Source organism: Sus scrofa, chromosome 15, assembly GCF_054392235.1.
Source record: "Sus scrofa isolate SSC_HxYL_T2T_F1_AM1 chromosome 15, Sscrofa_HxYL_maternal_Yorkshire_Landrace_v2.0, whole genome shotgun sequence".
NCBI classification, from domain to species: Eukaryota; Metazoa; Chordata; class Mammalia; order Artiodactyla; family Suidae; genus Sus; species Sus scrofa.
The window spans coordinates 24792339-24811297 of record NC_139397.1 but is presented as its reverse complement, the minus strand read 5'-3'; the positions used below and the strand labels follow the sequence as shown (position 1 = coordinate 24811297).

The 18959-nt window shown below is 33.2% G+C and overlaps 1 protein-coding gene across 5 annotated transcripts in view; it reads right to left on the bottom strand.

Moving 5' to 3' along the window:
• Nucleotides 1-18959, bottom strand: part of LRP1B (LDL receptor related protein 1B) — a 1884722-nt gene that overhangs the window by 660594 nt on the left and 1205169 nt on the right. The window lies entirely within an intron of this gene.

Here is an 18959-nt window from a genome sequence, read left to right as displayed (position 1 = left end):
AATTTTCCATGTTATTACAAGTCAAACAAAAGAAAAACAAGTGATCAGTTCTGTAGTTAATATAAGTACATTTAATAATATCCAACGTTATTTGTTGATCAAAATAAACTTAAAATAAGAATGGATGAATATTTCATCAGTGAATTTGATTATAAATGGAGGAACATTATAAAATTTTGCCTTAACATCATAAGTGAAACTAAAATTATTGTTTTATATTGTCTGGAAATGCTATGTACTGCCATTAGACAATAGAAAGAAATGAGGTATGAAATTAGAAAAGAATATCATTACATGCAGTTAATGTAATCATATAACTATAAATCTATAAAAACTAAATAAGAATTATAAGAAACTAAGGATTAAAGAAATATGTAGCTAGTGTCAAAAATTATACAAAAATCAATAGAGATATATATAAAGATAATACATACAAAGCTAATGTAGTAGAAGACAAGGTCAAGCAAATAAAAATAACCTACCACAAAACAAATTATTTTTGGTTAAACTGCACAAGAACTGTGTATAATTTATAAGAAAAAAATTTAAAAGTTTACCAAGAAACCCAAAAGAAGACTTGAATAAAGATGTAATTTGGTTTTGGAGAGGAAGACATATTAATAAATAGATATTCTCCAAATTAATACCATCTGAATAAAACAGTAACAATATTTTTGCAATCCTATGAACTTATCTTAACCTTTGGGAAATAAAACTGAAAATATCATTAGGAGTCTTGTAAAAAAAATTAGAGGAAGATTGATGAGTAGGAACTATATGTGCCAAGTATTTAGAAGTGTTTCAAAGTAAGAATAGTTAATTTTTTTCATAACAGAACAGCAAAAAGTCAATTAACTAGCATAGAAACATCAGAAATTAAGGCCTTTTTTTTTGCTGTTTTTGCCACACCCATGGCAAGCAAAAGTTCCCAGGCCAGGGATTGATCTCTTGTCAAAGCTGTGACCTGAGACCCAGAGGTGACAACACTGGATACTTAACTTGCTGAACCACCAGGGGACTCTTGTATTTGGTTTCAAGATCCACAATGAATCAAAAATGGCTTACAAATATATGATGTTCAAAATACTTTCAATTAAAAAAAGTAAACAAAAATAGCAATTTGATACCTATTTTCTCTTTTTGATTAAGATTAAAAAGTTGTGTAACACAAAGATAGATTTGATAATGGTATTAAAAAATAAGGTCAGTGTTAAAGTGGGGCTTCAATTTGGGATAATTTATCTGTAGGGCAATATTATGAAATCTAGTAAATGAAAAATGTATCAACTCTTTACCACAGTAATCTTAATTTTAGAATTTTTTTTCCACTGGTATATTTGCCCAAATGCACAAGGATGCATATGCAAGTATATGTATTGCTACTTTGAATATATTGAAAATGTCTGGTTAATAATTTACATCAGCATCACAAGACTGGTGACATCAATTACATTTTTGCATCGATACATTAAAATTATACAACTGAATGAAAAAGAATGAGATAATTCTGCCTAAATTAAAATAAAACAATATTCAGAACATATTAATAAAAAAAGCTGGGATGGATTGGGCGCTTGGGGTTAATAGATGCAGACTATTGCCTTTGGAATGGATTAGCTATGAGATCCTGCTATATAGCACTGGGAACTATGTCTGGTACATATATGTGTAACTGGGTCACCATGCTGTACAATAGAAAATTGATGGAACACTGTAAACCAACTATAATTGGAAAAAAAAATCATTATATAAAAAAAAGAAAAAGAAAAAAGGCCTACAATTGAGGATTTCTTATATAATTATCTGTTTACCAATATCTGTGGCTGTATTTCAGTACACATGTCAATACAAGAACGTGAAATGACTTGTTTCTACATGAATTCTTCCTGGAGGGCTACACAAGAAATAGTTAAAACTAGTAATCCTCCTACACTGTTTGTGGGAATGCAAATTGGTGCAAGTACTAAGGAAAACAGTATGGAGTTTCCTCAGAAAACTGAGTATAGAACTACCATATGGTCTACTTCTAGGCATATATTCAGACAACACTATAATTATTTTTGATACATATACCCCTGTGTTTCTAGCAGCATTATCACAATAGTCAAGCCATGGAAGCAACCTAAATGTCCATAAACAGATGAATGGATTAAGAGAATGTGATATGCATATGCAATGGAATACCTTTAAGCTATAAAAAATGAAATTATGCCATTTCCAGCAACATGGATGCAACTAGAGATTCTCATACTGAGTGAAGTAGGTTGGAAAGAGAACAAACACTGTATGATATTACTCATATGTGGAATCTAAAATATGGCACAAATGAATCTATCTACAAAACAGAATCACAGACGTAGAGAACAGACTTGCTGTTGTCAAAAGGGAGGGAGTGGGATGGACAGGGTGTTTGGGGTTAGTAGATGCAAACTATTACATTTAGAATGGAATCTCTCAAAGCAGTAGAAATTAGAGCAAAAATAAACCCATGGGACCTAATCAAAGTGAAAAGCTTTTGCACAGCAAAGGAAACCAAAATGAAAACAAAAAGACAACTTACAGAATGGGAGAAAATACTTTCAAATGATGCAACTGACAAGGGCTTAATCTCTAGAATATATAAACAACTTATACAACCCAACAGCAAAAAAGCCAATCAATCAATGGAAAAATGGGCAAAAGACCTGAAGAGACATTTCTCCAAAGAAGATACACAGATGGCCAACAAACACATGAAAACATGCTCAACATCGCTGATTATAAGAGAAATGCAAATCAAAACTACCATGAGATACCACCTCACACCAGTCAGAATGGCCATCATTAGTAAATCCACAAATAACAAGTGCTGGAGGGGCTGTGGAAAAAAGAGAACCCTCCTGCACTGTTGGTGGGAATGTAAACTGGTACAGCCACTATGGAGAACAGTTTGGAGATACCTTAGAAATCTATACATAGAACTTCCATATGACCCCACAATCTCACTCTTGGGCATATATCCAGACAAAACTCTACTTAAGAGAGACACATGCACCCGCATGTTCATTGCAGCACTATTCACAATAGCCAGGACATGGAAACAACCCAAATGTCCATCGACAGATGATTGGATTCGGAAGAAGTGGTATATATACACAATGGAATACTACTCAGCCATAAAAAAGAATGCCATAATGCCATTTGCAGCAACATGGATGGAACTAGAGACTCTCATACTGAGTGAAATGAACCAGAAAGACAAAGGCAAATACCATATGATATCACTTATAACTGGAATCTAATATCCAGCACAAAAGAACATCTCCTCAGAAAAGAAAATCATGGACTTGGAGAAGAGACTTGTGGCTGCCTGATGGGAGGGGGAGGGAGTGGGAGGGATCCGGGAGCTTGGGCTTATTAGACACAACTTAGAATAGATTTACAAGGAGATCCTGCTGAATAGCATTGAGAACTATGTCTAGATACTCATGTTGCAACAGAAGAAAGGGTGGGGGAAAAACTGTAATTGTAATGTATACATGTAAGGATAACTTGATCCTCTTGCTGTACAGTGGGAAAATTAAAAAAAAAAAAAAAAAAAAAAGAATGGATAAGCAATCAGGTTTTCCTGTATAGCATGGGGAACTATATCCAGTCCCTTAGGATAGATCATGATGGAAGATAACATAAGAATAAATAATGTATATATATTTATATATGTATAACTGGGCCCCTTTGCTATAAAGCAGAAATTAGTACAGCATTGAAAATCAATGATACTTTAATAAAAATAAATATAAAAAAATGGAAATAGTTAAAAATAATTGCCTTTGGTGAGGAAGACAATGGACTGGAAACCTAGAGTAGGAGATAGATGGATTTTTCATTGACTCTTTTTGTGTTATTTTTCCTTCCACCATATTCCTGTATAATTTTTCAAAAAAAAGCTCATTTTTAAAATAGTAAAGATGAAATGTATACACTTGTGCCACAAAGTTTGATAGTTTCTACAGATACAAAAGTTACTCTGTGCCTATACTTTCCTATAGGAAAGTTATAAGACCCATTACCTGTCACCAAGGAGTTTATAATCTAGTTGAAAAGACAAGATAAATGTGTAGCATATAACTGTAGTCTAAAATATGGCATCCTGTACATAAGGATTAAATTGTATGGGATCATCTGCAAGTATAATAGAATGAAGGGAGAGTTCAAGAATAATATAGTAATTTCCACTTTTAGTTTGGTAAATCAAGATGCAACTTCCATTTTTTTTCCCCTCAGACATTGCAATCCATCATGACATTCTTAACCATTGACTCCAGAATGACCTTAGAATTGTTTCAACAAACCTATCCATAAATCACTATAAATCTCTTACAGTCAGAATAGCAGTAAAATCTATTTGCCATTCCTGATCCAAAGGCTGGAAAAGGTAAAGAAAAATCTTATGCAAATGACTAATAACTTTAAGATGGATTATGTTATCAGAGATATGAATAAATACGAACATAATAGCTTAGATAAAATCTACAAGTTCTAATAGATCTCTTCTGTGATTGATTTTGCTGGGGATATTTGAAGCTTAATTGCTTCTCTTTTTCTTATTTGTTTGGTTTTAATTTTTATAAAAATATAGATAAGAGGGTACACCTGGTATGATTAAGTTTCTATTAATCATAGAAACTTAATCATAATGACCATTAATTGGGTAAAATTCAAAGGCAAATGTCTTTAGTAAATATGCTTAAAGAATGTTGATTTTTACTTGATTTGTATCAAGACAAATCCTTACATAGTCAAATCATTGGATAAAACATATTAAAAAAAACAAATATTACAACTTTCCTTATTTGAGTTTCCTCCCTTATATATATAAGAAAGTTGAGATTCAGGTCCAATTAGTATTATTAAAACAAAATAAAGATTAATAATATCAAATTATGTTATAGAAACTATAAATACCCAATATTTACAAAAACAAAATATTTTAAAATAACATTGAAAAAATTGTGCACAAATAAGTTCAATAACCAGGTAAACCAAACTGAAATTGTCTTTATTCTTTTTTTTCCTCTTTTTTGTGGTAGCACCTGCAGCATATGGAAGTTCTTAGGCCAGGGATTGAATCCCAGGCTCAGCTGTGAACTATGCCACAGCTATGGCAATGCCAAATCCTTAACCCACTGCACCGGACTGGGGGTTGAACTCAAGCCACCACAGAGAAAACATCACATCCTTAATTTACTGTGCCATGGCAGGAGCTCCCTACGAATTCTTTTTTAAAGAGACATCACATGCTAAAAAGTAGTATTAGGTGTTTATTATCACATTGAGTTCATAATATTTTCTGATTTATTTATAAAGATGTTTTCAACTTAACTCTTGTATGTGTGAAGTGCAGGAATCTGTGGGATTGTAGTTATGTCCTTTGAGCTAAGAGGATAGGAATGGCCAAGTAACAATAGCAGTGACAATAAATAGAAATAGCAAAAATCAGCATGTTGGTATCATGGCAGCTACTATCATTACTTAAACACACATGCACATGCATGCACACACATACACACGCCCTCTCTCATACACACACTCAGGACATTGTAAGGACTGTCTTGATTTGTGTAATCTTAAAATATACAGCTTAGCCAGAGTTCCCATCGTGGCTCAGTGGTTAACGAATCCGACTAGGAACCATGAAGTTGCGGGTTTGATCCCTGCCCTTGCTCAGTGGGTTAAGCATCTGGCGTTGCCCTGAGCTGTGGTGTAGGTTGCAGACACGGCTTGGATCCCGCGTTGCTTTGGCTCTGGCACAGGCCGGTGGCTACAGCTCCGATTCGACCCCTAGCCTGGGAACCTCCACATGCCGCAGGAGCGGCCCAAGAAATGGCCAAAAAAAAAAAAATATATATATATATATGTGTATATATATATATATATGTGTGTGTGTGTATATATATGTGTGTGTATATATATATATATGTGTGTATATGTGTGTGTGTGTGTGTGTGTGTGTGCGCGTATACACACAGCTTAGTTTAAATGTCAGTACAAAGTCAACAGGTATAGGAAAACTAAGAGTTTCTAGGAGTTCTTAGAAAATGTGCTGATTTCTTCAAATATATTTATATGTTTGCTTCCAGAGTTTCTCTTCTGTTTGTCAAACTATTTTGGCTATTTCTTAAAAAACTGATTTATTAATCAGTAAACTATTTGACTTGCTTTTATCTTAACGAAATATAACACATCATTAACAGGACAATTTCTGTTCAGGGATAAGACTGGCAAAAAATATAAAGAGTATGGGTAAGAAGATAAGTGAATTTTTAAAAAAATCCAAATGATTTACTCAATAATGTGATTTTTTTATATTGGTTTATTGAAATGCAACCTTCCTTTTAATTTTTACACTCCTAAACTTTAATACCATGTATGTGTTTACTTCTCTAACAATGTTTGGCTTCAATTCAATCCAGCAAATATTTATTGAGCACTTTGTGCCTGTCAAGCTACTGAACACTGCAGAAAAACAGGAAAGACAAATTCCTGATCTTGTGGAGCAATAAGTCTTGTAGTGACAAATATTCTATAAAAAAGGATAAGATAAAAGCCATATAACCATCATAGAGTGCTATGGAATTTCAAGGAGCTAGAAAATACGTATGATTGAAAGGCTGAGGAAAAGCTTTACTAAGATGTTATTTGGAAAAGAGTTTTGAAGGGTGGCAGTGACTATTAGATATTAGCACAAGAAAGAAAGCATTTCATATAAACAGCTGACTTATGTATAGTCTTAACATTCAAATATATACACTCTGCCATAGAGAAAAAGCAAGCAAAAGAAAAAGAGAGCGAGAACAATTGAATAATATGGTGATTACTCTTGCTACTCAATGAGGATATGTCAGGCATAGATGGTGAAAGTAAATTGACTCTTCCTTAATTTTGTCTCTCTTCCATTTCTGAATCCACTGTAAAATATATTTTATTTATTCTTTGTTTTATGCTAAATATTATTTTCTTAATGATATAGTTGTATGTACAAATTTTCATCAGAACTGTATACACAGAACCTTGTATTCTGAGTTTCATGGATAATTTTCAGGGATAAGTTTGAACATATGCAGTTTTAACATTACCTGTTGAATACAATGCACATATAAGATGCAACTCCTGAGGAGTTCCCATTGTGGAACAGTGGAAACGAATCTGACTAGGATCCATGAGGATACAGGTTCAATCCCTGGTCTCACTCAGTGGGTTAAGGATCTGGCATTGCTGTGAGCTGTGGTATAGTTCGCAGAAACAGCTCGGATTTGGTGTTGCTATGGCTGTGGTGTAGTCCAGCAGATACAGCTCAGATTTGACCCTTAGCCTGGGAATCTCCATATGCTGCAAGAGTGGCCCTAAAAACAAAGCAAAGCAAAAAAAAAAAAAAAAAAAAAGCAAATCTTATGTAAATGCAAAGGCAGAAAAAGGGTGGGTCTTGCTCCAGAAGTAAGAATAAGGCAGTTTGGGGCTAAAGTTCATGAAGAATGTTGATTGCTAATTCAAGGAACATTTCTTAATCTTATAGACAATGGAGAACCATTGAAAGACTGAGAAATTATGCGTTCAGGCTCCAAATTAAGAAGAAAGAGGAAGCTAAAGATGTGTGTAGAATAGACTGAAAATAATTGTAAGGGATAAAAACAGTAGACCCCACAAAGTTCTGAGTGAGAAATAATACAGGCTTATATTTAAACTATAATATGTAATTGGAAAGATCAAGAATGGGTGATATTAGAGAAATTATAGAGGTAGCATTAGTAAGACCTGGAAAATTATTACAAGCTAGAAATGTCAAAAGGCAGGTTCTGCTTTAAATCCAAATGCTCAGGAGATTGAAGATGTTTCTAACAGAAATTGAGAAATGAGGAAAAATTTCTGGCTTTGGATAGAAAGCAGAATGTTGAGCAGAGCATTTGGAAAAACTGGTTTTAAAGCATAGGTTAAATATCAGTGATAGAAATTTGGGAGGCATTTACCTGGAGGTGATGGTTGAAACTGGGAACAGAAGAGATCACAATGGATATCTTGCAGAAAGATGAGAAGGAACAAAAGAGGTAATTAAGAGAAAAATTCATGCAATGTCTGAGATGGATTATGTGTTTGAGATATTTTTAAATTAAATATAAGTGTAGACAAAGGGAAAAGGACAAGAGAAAGTGAAATAAAAATAGAAACTTAAATGTTGAGAGCAGAAAATTGAATATGAGATTCCATAAGAAGAAGTTTCAGGAAGAGGATATGTGCTAGAGAGAAAGGTCAAGTATTACAGAGAAAGACACTGTGTGGTATTACTTGCAGAAGGTATTGTTCATTAAGCTCACACTGTGTTCTGGGTACTTTTTGTACATTCTATTGATTATTATTATTATCCTCTATTTTACGGATGAGAAAATTAAACCTTTGAGAGGTCTGGTAATTGAGGTGAACTCATACAGTTATTGAATGGCAGAGCAAGACTCAAGACTAAGAAGAGGATGGACTGAGAAGTCATTCCTGGTGACCATGGCAACAGCAACTTTCATAACAAACATAGGGGTAGGCTGTTAGCAAAAGGTGAAGGAATGAATGAGAGAAAAGACATCCAGGTACACTCACTACATGAGATGATTTAATGAAGAGAAGGAGGAAGAGAGGAAAAGCTAATAAAATCACAGGTTATTGTGCTAGGTATATTTATAAAGAGAAGAAAAAATAGTGTGAAGAAAGAAACTGAAGACATAAGTAACTAAGGTCCCACAAGATGTAGGAGGTCACAGGATCAATAGCTAAAGAAAAGCCATTCTGGGAAAAATGGAGAGTAGTTCCTATTTTAGATACAGGAAGGAAGGGGGAAAAGAGTAAGTATACAGTAAAGCATTTAAAACTGCCACCAAGAGGGATCAAAAGAGTAACATACAAGGATTTTAAAAAGCAATACGGAAATAATTTTTATTAGTTTTAGAGCACAGAAACAATTAAGAGCTCATCATGTTATTTCATCTGAAATAAATAAAAGTATTCCATAGAGTTGGTTACAGGAAGGAAAAAAAAAATGCTGCATTTAGAAATTCTTCATATACTATCCATCTTACAATTCCAACAGAATCACTATTCCATTGTAGGATATTTTTGGTTCTAATTATCCAGATCGATTTGTAACAGTGATTAAATTTACCACTTCATTTTTTATTTACTGATACAACAGTAGGGAAAGGAGAAAAAAAAACAACCACCTCAACATGGAAAAGAATAACATTGCCATTCACACAACACTAAAGTGATTTTCATTACATTAGGGGATCAGAACAGAGGATGAGGTTTAGGAAGCCACTGTCAGAGTTAAATCCCATTGTGTGTAAGTTAGTTTTGTTACATTCTTTTGCTAAGCACCACTTTATCCTTAACACTTTACCCTGAGCTGGGATGTGACTTGAACAGGTATGTTGCTTCTTCCAATGGAATCTAGAGTTATGGGTCAGCATCAATCTACCACCACTCCTGGAAACACAGTCACACAGTCAATCATAAGGGGAGATTATATAAGTATGACACCTTCTCGCATTTTTCCCTAGCCACACTTCTCCCCATTCAAACACAAATATTGACAACAGTTTCTTGTGAATCCTTCTAGAAATATTTTTATTATAGAAAATAATATACTTTTATTTATTTTCTTTTTATTTAAACAAATCACATACTTTGCCTACTATTATGTTCATTACCTTTTTACTCAACACTTAATCAGAAGGAAACACCCATGTCAGTGCATTATAGTGATTCCTATTCATTAAAGTTGTTGCAACGTATTCTACCATATGGGTATGCCATGTTTCTACCTATTGCCCTTTTCTGGCCTATTTAGGTTGTTTGCAGCATTTAGCTATTAAAAACAATTTAGTTGCAAACAGAATGTGAAAAGATGCTCCACACCATATGTCTTTAGGGAAATGCAAACTACAACAACGAGATACTACTATATACCTGTTAGAATGAAGAAAATCCACAACACTGATATACCCAAATACTGACAAGGATATTGAGAAACAATAATTCCTCGTTCATTTCTGGTGGGAATGCAAAATTATACAGCCACTTGGAAGACAGTATGGCAATTTCTTAGAAAACCAAACATACTTTTACCATATGATCAAACAATCACATTCCTTGTTATGTACCCATAAGGGCTGAAAACTTATGTCCAAACAAAAACCTATGCGCAGATGTTTAGAGCAGCTTATTCATAACTACCAAAACTTAAAGCAACCAAGACATCTTTCAGTTGGTTGAATGAATAAGCTGTTGTACAACTAGACAATTAAATATTATTCAACGCTAAGAAGAAATGAGCTAACAAGCCATGAAAAAACATGGAGGAAACCTAAATGCATGTTACTAAGTAAAAGAAGCTAATCTGAAAAGGCTACATATTATATGATTCCAGCTATTTGACATTGTGGAAAAGACAAATCTATGGAGACAGTAAAAAAGATCAGTGGTTCCCAGGGGTTGAAAGGAGTGAGGGATGAATAGGTAGAGCACAGGTTTTTAGGGCATTGAAACTATTCTGTATGATGCTATGGTAGCACTTTTGTCAAAATTCATAGTTTATACATCAAGAGTGAACCCCAATGTGAACTGTGGACTCTGGATGATAGTGAGGTGTCCATGGAGGAATGTAGGGTCATTGATTGTAGCAAATGTTCCACTCTGTTGTAGGATGTTGATAGTGAAGGAGGCTGTGTATATAGGGTGGCAGGGCGTATACAGGATATCTCTGTTTTTTTTTTTTTTAAACTTACTTTTTCTTTGAATTTAGAACAAAATCCACTTGAGAAAAAAAGCTTTCACAGAAATTTTATTGTGTAGAACATGCTATTTCATTCAATTATAATTATTTAAATATATGTATTATGATTTATTTATCAATCCATATTTCCAACTGTAGTTTTAATTTTCAAATGCATGGATTTCTAATCTTTTTGATGCTAATTTATAATTTGATTACTTTGAATGGAGAATGCTTTATGTGAATTGTCTATTATTTGACAATTTTAGGACTTTTTTGGAACCTAACATATGGTCATGTTTGAAAAAATATGAGTTTGCTATGCATGTAAGGGTTTCAATAAATCTCTTGGCTTAAGGTTATTAAGCACATTATTCAAATCCTAAAAAAAGTTATTTAAATGAATTATCTTTGTAAATATCACTCCTCATATATATATTTTTGTATGAAAAATTCTTTGAGGTGGAATTATGGGTGAAAGTGGATTCATATCTTCAACTGTGATACATTTTACCAAAGGAACTACCATTGAAGTTCAAAAGGTTGGATTCATATATTCTCAGTATCATGGGGTATTATTGGTTTTGTTAATAACCATCAATCTGCTACTGAAAAAAAAAAGCATTTCCCACCATAGATTTTACTTTCTTTCATGAGTGAGGTTGATTGTCTTTTTATATGTTTAATAGCATTCACTGCTTCTTTTTCTGTGAATTTTGCCAACTTTTATATGGGTTATTGTCTTTTAAAAAATGAAATCGAGGAGCTAATTATTCATAATCCATGTTGCAAATATTTCTGCCAGTTTATTCTGTTAACTCTCTCTTTCAGTTTTGTACCATTCTTGCTTTTAAAGAGAGTAAGATATTTTTTAACAGTGACTTAGTCCTTTAATGCATTACTGGATTTGGTCATGTTTTATCTAGAATGATGGTAGTAATAGTCATCAGAGACACATTCTGTAATTTTTGTGTGAACGGGAGGCACTCATTTTGGGGGTTGGAAAATGAACATTACATTACTTAAAAGAATGGCAAATATTTTATTCCCTTCAAATGTGCTAGAGGAGATGAAAGGGGATTGTAACAATGTTCCTTAAATATCTGGTAGCATTTTTCATCTTGACTTGAAGCATTTGGTGGAATAGTGACAAGAGATATATATTGGTCACTTTTTAAAATTTTTATAAAATATATTGCCTATTTTTTTCTTTTCTAAAGGTTTGGTTTGTTCTGTTATTTTCTAAGTTCTTGAGTTCAATGTTGCATTAGTCGGAAAAAGCTGGGCTGCAGTAACAAACTCTAAAATCCAGTGGTCTAATTCAGTAAAAGTTAATTGCTTGTGACCATATATACATGTGAAAGTAAAGTAACTTTCCTCCTTGTATGTGTGCCCGCTGGATCTGTAATTTAAAGGGTCAGTCGGCAGGAAAGAAAACAAAACAAAAAGAGTTCTCCCTATAGCTTAACTGCCTTAGCTTGGAAGTGATATAATCCCTTCTGCTCGTAGCCCGTTAGCCAGAATTAGTCGTTTCACCCTTCATCTAACTGCAAGAGAGTTGAGAAATACAGTAAGTCATAAGGAAAACTAGTGAATACTTTCTCTCATATGTCTTGCCAAAAAAATTATTAAAAATGTCTTCAGAAATAAACTCAAGACAGCTATGGTCAATTAATCTTCAACAAAGGAGGCAAGGATATAAAATTGGGAAAAAAAGTCTTTTCAGCAAGTAGTAATGAGAAAACTGGACAGCTGCATGTAAATCAATGAAACTAGAACACATCCTCACACCACACACAAAAATAAACTCAAAATGGCTTAAAGACTAAAACATAAGACATGACACCATAAAACTCCTAGAAGAGAACATATTTTTTGACATCAAACATACAAATGTTTTCTTAAGTCAGTCACCCAAGACAATAGAAATAAAAGCAAAAATAAACCAATGGGACCTAATCAAACTTACAAGCTTTTGCACAGCAAAGGAACCCATAAAAAAAAAAAAAGACCACCTATGGAATGGGAGAAAATATTTTCAAACAATGCAACCAACAAAGGCTAGGTCTAAAAAATATGCAAACATCTCATACAACTCTACAACAACAAAAAAACCCCAAACCATGCAATTGAAAAAAGGGCAGAAGATCCAAACAGACATTTCTCCAAAGAAATACATACAGATGGCCAGTAGGCTCATGAAAAAATGCTCAACATACAAATTTTTAGAGAAATGCAAATCAAAACTACAATGAGGTGCTACCTCACACAAGTCAGAATGGCCATTATCAATAAATCTACAAAGAACAAATGCTGGAGAGGATATAGAGAAAAGGAACCCTTCTATACTATTGGCGGGAATGTAAATTGGTACAACCACTATGAAAAACAGTATGGAGGTTCCTCAGAAAACTGAATATACGATCTATCAATCCTACTCCTGGAAAAATATCTGGACAAAACTACAATTTCAAAAGATACATGCCCCTGTATGTTCATTGCAGCACTATTCACAATAGTCAGACATGGAAAAAAACATAAATGTCCATTGACAGAGGAATGGATTAAGAATATGTGTTACGTATATACAAAGGAATACTACTCAGCCTTAAAAAGAATGACATAATGCCATTTACAGCAACATGACTGCAACCAGAACATATACTAAGTGAAGTAAGAAAAAGACAAATGCTATATGACATTATTTATAGGTGGAATCTAAAATATGGCACAAAATAACCTATCTATGAAACAGAAACAAACTCACATACATAGAAAACAGACTTGTGGTTTCCAAGGGATGGGGAGGGAGTGGTATGGACCAGGAGTCTGTGGTTGGTAGATGCAAAACTATCACATTTTGAATACATAAGCAATGAGATATAGCACAGTGAACTATAACCAGTCTCTTAGGGTGGACCATGATGAAAGATAATATAAGAAAAGGAATGTGTGTGTGTGTGTGTGTGTGTGTGTGTGTGTGTGTGTGTATGTGTGTGTGTGTATACCATATATATCTATCTATGACTGGGTCACTTTGCTGTCCTGTAGAAATTGATACAACATGATAAAACAACTAGACTTTAATAAGAATATGTAAAAAATTTCTTAATGTAAATACAAGTGTCTCAAAAGTCTTAGAATATGTTTAAACTTTAGTAATTTTAGGAATATAAATATGACAAGCATAAAAATCATTTGAAAGTTTATTTAAACTTCCTATAATTTAGCAACTTGAGTTTTAACCATACGTAATTTTATATATTTTGAATATAACATTTTAAATATATTTTCAGCTCATATTCTGATTAAAGAACTACTGTAATTAAACTACTGGAAACAAACTTAAAATTTTATTATTCAGGATTCATAAAACTAAATATATGTTAAAAATAACTGAAGGTTCTAATGTCTTTTGCAATTTTATAGCGTTTATACTTCTGAAATTGTTAAAACTTAAAAATACATTGAGTTTTGGGATACTCTGCATATAAACTTAAAAAGTTAACAATTTACTCCTTTGGACAGGGTTTTACTTATGTTTCATATTTTCTGATAAGTACATATCTTTTTTTTTTTTTTTTTGGCTTTTTTTTTTGGCTTTTCCAGGGCTGCTCCCATGGCATTTGGAGGTTCCCAGGCTAGGGGTCGAATCAGAGCTGTAGCCACTGGCCTATGCCACAGCCACAGCAATGCAGGATCCAAGCTGTGTCTGTGACCTACACCACAGCTCAGGCAACGCTGGATCCTTAACCCACTGAGCAAGGCCAGGGATCGAACCCACAACCTCATAGTTCCTAGTCGGATTCATTAACCACTGAGCCACAACTGGAACTCCAAGTATGTATCTTTATTTTGTAAAAGTTCTATCAGTTTAATTTGATTCCCTCTAAAGTTAAGGTAAAGACCATTTTATTTTATTATTTAATTTCCAAGCAGAAAAGTAGTTTTCATAATTCTAGGTTTATTATATGATGATAAGAGAATTAGATTATTTCTACTTCTTGGAATTTATTGAAGTTGTTTAGGACAACAGTGCTCATTTTAAAAATATTCCATGAGCCTTGTAAAAGAAGGTTTATTTTTTTGCTTTCTGGGAACAGAATTGAATTTTCACTAATTTAAGATAAATATTAATTCCTCAGATCTTCTACATTCTGGCTTATTTTTCCTCCATTTAACTTTTCATGGACTAAAAGAAGTGAATAAAATTTATTGCTTCTAGTACAGCTTTCACATTTTGGTTTCTGTAATTTTTACTGTGTGTTATTTAAAACAAGATATTCAAGACTGAAAAAATCTTTATTGAAAATTGCCTTTTTTTTAACCATTAAATATGCTTTCTAAGTCTCATCAATGTTTTATTCTGGTCCCTAAACTTATCTCTGTCATTCTGTCACTAAATCCTACTTTCTTATTGCTCTGTTAATTTTCTTAGTGAGGCTTTAGTGGAAAAATGCCTTGCACTTTTTATATCTATAGTATCTGGAATAATATTTTAGCTAGGTATAGAATGTTAGCCTGAGTGTCTTCCCCTTCACTTCCTATACCTTTTTGTCTTGTGCATTTCTCAATCATTTCTTAGATAATCTGATTTTATCCCTGGGAGTTTCAGTATCTGATGTTTACAATTTGACATATAGGTTTGGGTTAACACCATTAATTCTACTCAGAAGTCTGAATATACTTCTTTTTGAGGAATCAAGTTCTTCAGTTCAGGGAAACCTAGGATATTTTTATTTTGTGTTTGTTTACTACTAGTATCTATATTCTCTCATGGAATTTCTTAGAGTATCCATGGTAGCTTTTCAACCATATATATTGACTGCCTTTTCTTGTTTTATTTGCTTTTTCTCTGTGAGGTTTTCTGAGTAAACCATATATTATTATTTTTCAATTCACCTTCTCTGTGTCCAGTCTAGAGTTTATTTAAAATACCGTGTGGATATATTTCCTTCTCAAATCTAAATATGTTTCATTCTCCACCTTTTCCTGTTATAATTATTCTGATCATATCTGTATTTATATATCATATCTATCTATAATATATATAAATCCACATATGTTCTTTTTCATTTTAGGGGTATTATTTTCTATTTTTTTCCTTTGAGGGTCTCAAACATATTTTTTAACCTTTTTTTAAGATTTGTTTTTCATTTTCATTTACTTGATTAAATTCATCTTACAGTGATTGGATTTTGATAGCTGGTTTCATTAGAGAGTTTACTCATGTATTTTAGAGTTTTAGTTTTCAGTCTTATCTTGGATAGCAGTTTCCTTTCTGAGTTTATAGGTTTACTCATTACATGTAAATACACTGCTGTTTCCACTTCGGCCCAACCCACTACTGCTAGCACTCTTGGTTAAGAAATACGTCTTATATTTGGTTTGGGGGAGAGGGGGGTTCTATCCCAACATATGATGTTTTTACTAGATTCAGTCTTTAAGCCAGTCAGAGGCTGGGTTTAATGCCTATGTCCTCTCTTTGCTCTAGGCAAACAACTTCATCAAGTAACCATCCTAGACAGTAACTAGAAGCAACTTCTGTTTGCTTTATTATCCTTTCAGAAATAAAGGAATCATATTCTACTTTTTGGTTTCTAATCAGCTTCATGTGGGACAGCTTTATTTCCCATTAAATCTAAGATTTGAATACTTGTGCATCTCCAAATTGAACCCAATCAGACATTCAGCTTCTTCTCAGATCACCATTTGTTATTCTGTTATTTTATTTTAGTTTTTTTTAATTTTAGTTCATCAGACATATATTGGTTGTTAATAGAGCTATATCTCTCTCATTTTATCCTGCTGCATTTTATTATCACCTCTATGTGCTTTTAGCAGTAGAGAGAGGATTTAAAGTGTGTACTTAGAATTTCACCTTCATCTAAATTTGTTCATACGCCTTCTTAATGGCATTAGAATACTCATTGTATGAATGCACTGTAATCATTAAATAGTTCCCTTATTGATGGAGAATGTGTTTAGTTTTTTTGCCATTAAAACAAAATGTTACATTGAAAATATTTGTGTATATATTCTTATGCACTCCTGCTATTCTTTACATGAATTTCTAGAAGTGGGAAGGCTGAGTCAAATTTGTATTTTTACCAACAGCTTGAGGGCTTATTTCCCCTATAATCTTGCCATCAATGTATGTAAAAAATTTATTTTTCAATTCTGAAGAATGTAAAAGAGTTTTTTTCCATGAAATAAAGACTTGAAATTTCCTCCCCTTATTCCCTAACGATAATATACACTTGATCTTCAATGTGTGGTAATGGGCACAGTTGAAAGTACAACATTTGACTCCTTCAAAACTTAACTGCTAATAAGCCTATTGTTGATTGAAAGTCTTAGCATATATTTTGCACTATATACTGTATTTTTACCATTAAGCTGGGCAAGGGAAAATGTTATTAAGGAAAATAATAAGGAAGAGAAAATACATTTATGGTACTATGCTTTATCGATACATAAGTTTACATTTTCTGTTCACAAGATGAATTTTCTCTCTGTCAGAGCCTACGCCAATATTGTCTTACATGATAAAAATACCATAGAAACTATATGTGTTACTAATAATGGACATCAAAAATTAAAAAAATAATGTGAATAAGATTCATATTTATTTACAGGTGACAATTCATGCATTGATAATGAAGAAGCAGGAATATGATTGCTTTATGATAGCCTAGTATAATTGATATGATTGCTTGATAGTAGGCTGATAGACAAATTGTCAAAATATTTTATGATATTTGGTATTATAGTTATATTCAGATTACAAAACTAAAAGCATTGTTACTTTTTTTAAGAAACAGTTAGCTGTGATGATAGGCTGATACACATTTCCTACAATTATGAGAGACAGAGGTATGCTGTATGGTAGTTCTTTGAAAGTGAAGTTACAAAACAGTAAGAAGACTAACACATTACTAATTTTATATTTTAAATATGACTCACCTCATGGCTATGTTAGGACAGGCTATCCACTTCATACCAGTCTTGTAATTGATGTTCCACATGATGAATATTTAGGTGATAATGACAACAACAAAACATCTTATACCATTCTTGCCTTAGAGTTATTAGATTTTTATAGAGACATTTGCACATACACAGCAGATAATTTATTAAGAATAGGACATGATGATCATTTACTCTGTATTAAGTGGAAGCAGACCATCATAAAGTTCTTCAAACTTGTCATCCTCATGTTGAGTAGCTAAGGAAGAGGAGGAAAATGAGGGGTTGGTTTTGCTGTCCTTGGGGTGGCAGATGTGGTAAAGAAGGCAGGAGAGGCAGATACACCTTGGTGTAACTTTATAGAAATACACTGTAATTTCTGGCTTCTTTGCTCTTTCAGTTCTTAAAAAATATTTCTGTATAGAACAAATTCTTCTTACTCCATTTGATTTAGTTTTAGTGTCTGCATCGCAGAAGGGCCCATGTCATAAAAGAAGTTAAAATCAACTTGAATAATTGTAACCATTCTGCCAAATTGTCTAATGTTAATTTGTTTTCTGGCACTGCCTCTTCTAAAATTTCTTCTTAATCTTCTGGCACTAGTTCAGAAGCATTCATCTCCATTAAGTTCTATTTTGTTAATTCTTCTGCTGTGGTGTCTATTAGTTCTTGCATTTCTCCAAGATCCATATTTTTAAACTCTTCATTCCCCTACACCCCACTTTTTCTGCCGTATCTACAATCTCTTTCCTTGTTTGTCTCTGTTTTAAATCCTGTGAAGTCATGTACGCCATCTGGACACAGTTTCTCCAGCAGTTTATTGTTTTGGGTTTGATGGCTTTCTCAGCTTTTTCTCTAACAATAATGGCATCTTCAATGGAGTAATCCATCTAGACCTTCATGATATTCTCTTGATTGGGGCTTTCTTCACAGCAGTGACAATCCTTTGTCTAGCGTACCATGTGTAATGAAACTTAGTAGTCCTTATGACCCCCGATCTAGATGATGAATTAGAGACATGTTGTTTGGGGGCAAGTAAACTACTTTTACACCTTCACTACTGAACTCATGGGGTTCTGGATGGCCAGGGGACATTGTCCAATATCAAAAGAACTTTAAAAGGCAGACCCTTACTCGCAAGGTACTTTCTGAGTTCAGAGAAAAAACATTGATGAAATCAATCCAGGAAAAGAGTTCT